The sequence below is a fragment of the Pinus tabuliformis genome, chromosome 3_2 (assembly GCF_031772625.1).
Source record: "Pinus tabuliformis cultivar Carrire ecotype Pingquan chromosome 3_2, CPIR1, whole genome shotgun sequence".
In the NCBI taxonomy this organism is placed as follows: Eukaryota; Viridiplantae; Streptophyta; class Pinopsida; order Pinales; family Pinaceae; genus Pinus; species Pinus tabuliformis.
In genome coordinates, this window is record NC_142302.1 from 1,086,600,909 (window position 1) to 1,086,604,639 (window position 3,731).

Here is a 3,731-nt window from a genome sequence, read left to right on the forward strand (position 1 = left end):
TAAGCATAGCTGGCTTAGTCCTAGTTCCCAAGCTGTCCATCCATGCATTCAATTCGTGTCCAAGTGTCCTGCAACCATATCAACCATAGAGCTATTACGGGAATTTCTGAATCTGCCAATTTTGCACTAAAAACCAAACTTTCATAAAAACTTTAGAAATTGAGAAATTAAAATTAAATACCTAAATGGATATCAAATATACATCAAAATGGGATAAATGAAGGGAAAATGGATGGAAAATAGATGGATTAGTAAGTTTCTTAGAGCAAAAATAAGACCAAAACTAAGGCCCAACAAGGTGCCTTGAGCCATGGGATACAAAGAAGGTCCTATAATATTTACATGATGGACTATTAGGTGGCCACTATGTGGGCAACACTATAACACATAAGGTTATGAGGGCCAATTATTATTGGCCCAATTTTTTCCAAGATGCTCACGCCTATGTCTACAAGTGCCAAGCTGGTCAAATATGCATCGGTCATAATCAGAGGTCAATCACCCCACTAATACCAGTAGTATTTTAGGAACCATTCCAATAGTGAGGCTTGGATGTTATCGAATATATATTCTCATACCGATGGATTACTTCACTCAGTGGTCAAAAGCAGCTCCTCTCAAACAAGTAAATGACCAAGGAGTCATCCACTTCTTGAAATAGAATATTATAACCAGTTTTGGCATTCCTACGTCACTTTTCTTTGATAATGTGACTTACTTTTCATCATTGAAACTTTATGAATTTGCATTAGCAAATGGAATTTTATTGAAGCGTGCATCTAATTATTAAATGCAGGGAAATGGTTTGGTTGAATCAACGAATAAGACTCTTATCTGCATAATTAAGAAAACCATCTTATATTAACAAAGGAACTGGCATAAATCTTTGACCAATGCACTTTGGTCCGACCATGTAACTCCAAAGCCTTCCCTAAGAACCTTGCCATACTTCCTAGTTTACATTAAAGAAGTTATCTTACCTCTAAACATGTATCTTACGGCCTACTAGCTCTTGCAAGAGTCATAAGGTAAACCTTGCCTTTTGGTTAAGAGAAAGATAAACATGTTACTTAAACTCGAGGAAAAAAGGCTCAAAGCCAAGGACCAATTTTCCGTGCATCAGAACCGTGTAAATCATTGGTTTGATAAGAATGCAGGGGAAAAGATTTTGATGTGGGTGACCTAGTACTAAAGTGGGATAAAACCCGCAAGGTAAAGGGTAAACATATAAATTTCCAACATTTTTGGATTTTACCATTCACCATTGAAGAAAATCTCGGTCACAATACTTTCAAGTTGGAATCATTAGATAGGAGGATTGACCCCCTTCCCATAAATGGTCGATATTTAAAACATTACTATCAATAGCATCTACAAGCTACACTTCTTGTATAATTTGTTTTGTTTCCTTTCCTTTGTGTCAGTTGTTTGTGGCTTATGTTAGTCATGCATTGTCATGTCCTGTTTTCAGTCATTGTGCATAAATATTAGTTCATGTAAAAGTGCATGGCTCAAAATACTTTGTAGTGCAATAATATAGAAGTGTGACAACCATAATCCTCAACTTTCTGTTGTTCTCCTTTTTTTGAAAAAATCCATAGGTTGAGCTAAGTCTGAAAAGAAAATATGATTCGTCCAATAGAAGAAGATTGAGGAAACCTATTATATCTGCATCTATGCTAGTATCTAAACTACTCAACTTGGTGTAATACTACTTGTGTGTTAACTCTTGTCCAATCTAGTAGAGAAGAGATAAGGGGAAAATTTAAAGCGAGAAAACCAATATTAGAGGTCTTAAAATAATTCTCTAAAGGGGAAACTTCCTCTGCTCTCAATAAGTCGGGATCTATCTTCCACCCATTGAAAATAATAAGTGCCAATGCACAGTTCTATTAAGATAAATAAATAAAGGGTGAAATTCCTATGTAGGGAGGTGAAGCAAGCGACTTCATCGGGGTATTGCCCAGGCTTGCTAGCAGCGAAGCAACATTTGTTCTCGTAAAGTGATTCCACTGGGGTATTGTCCAGGCCTACTAGAAGCAGAGCAACATTGAAGATGAAAACTCATACTCTAAATATCACAAATGTGTCGCACACATTACCATTTCCCTTATTGAAACAATTATGATATGGTGTATCTTTTGTATGTGTTCAACCAAATAGAGAAAAGTGAAGATGTTATACAATATAAAACCAAGTCGAAAGGGGGAAATCGAGGAAATCAATACTTTCTAAAGGACTGGCCCTTAACCAAAATATATTCTTGGACAAAGAAGTTGAAGTTCACCCAATGTGTTGCCAAGTTTTCTCGTTGCTACAACACCCTCCAAAATTTCACTACATTCGAATTTTGGAGCCTACTATCACCATCGTACCTAGTGTCTCTTTGATATTAAAATATTGTTTCATGTTATTCTATGTGTTTCAAGTGTCCCTAAGTGGTCTCAAGCATCTTCGCATTGATTAGAACATCTATAAGTGATTTCATGAGCGTAATATCTTTGTCGTCATAAAAAAAACACTTTTTAGTCGCAGTTGCACACACTTCACATGTTATATCTGGGGAATGTGTAGAAAGTGGAATCTAGATGTGTATTCATTATTTTTTATGTTTTTATAAATTTTATCAATGAGTTGGTATGTGTCATGCATGCTTTTATGTTTAAACTCATCATGTTCACCCCTCACCCTATGTCTTAGACTTAAACAAATTTTTGGTTTAAAATAAAACCAATTGAATCCAAGATTGGATGACCCCACTCTAAAGCCTTGATGGGAATTATTTCGTCATTTTAAAGTGTTCCATGCACCCTCCAAGGGTTCAAGGTGCACTCCTTAATCCTCCTGCCCCTTCCTTACTCCGAACTGCGCCCTTTTGTAGACCAATTCTTCCTTGAGTGCACTCCTTCGATTCAAATAAGTGTGCCATCCTTGAGCACATAGGCGCACACTGAAGGCATTAAGCTCCACCATTCATCCTTCCCTAATGCACCATGCACCCTCCAAACTTCATAAGCACATGAGTGCACTTTGAAGGCACAAAGCAATAGTCTTCAACCTACAGGAGTGCGCCCGGCACCCTACTAGGCCTCCTGAGCACATGAGCGCACCTTCAAGGCTTGAAGCCTTGATCCTTCAACCTTCAGGAGTGCTCCCTATGCCCTCCATCTCTCCCTTGAGCACACAACACACTTGGGAAGCCCAAAGCCTCCCCTTCTCCCTTCGGACTTGTGCTATGTGCCTTGCCTTGACTATCTCCATCTCTTGATCACATGTTGAAGCCTCGAATCCTTTCCTCTTTAGCCCTTCTTACTTTCAAAGTGCACCCATGAAGCCTCGAGCTCCTTTTACCTCTTTTAAGTGCACTGAAAAGGAATGAATAGAAAATATGAACAAAACATGGTAGAATAAGATATTTTCAGGTTGATGGTTGATGGTTTCTTGTCATGAGTGATCATAGATATAGGTATTCCAAGAATAGCATGACAAGCACACATGAGGAAGATAGGGAAAATAGAATAAACAAAGGAGGCATGGCAAGAATGAAGAACACACTTAAATCTTAATGATCAAAGAACTTCAAAGACTCCATTAGATCAAAGACCCTTTGGAGGGTGAGGACATCAACGATTGAAGCTACATGAAGAACGAAGATACATGTGACATCCATGTCACCACTGAATAATTCCATGTCATCATTCACTATTAGTCCCAATAATCAAAGATATTGA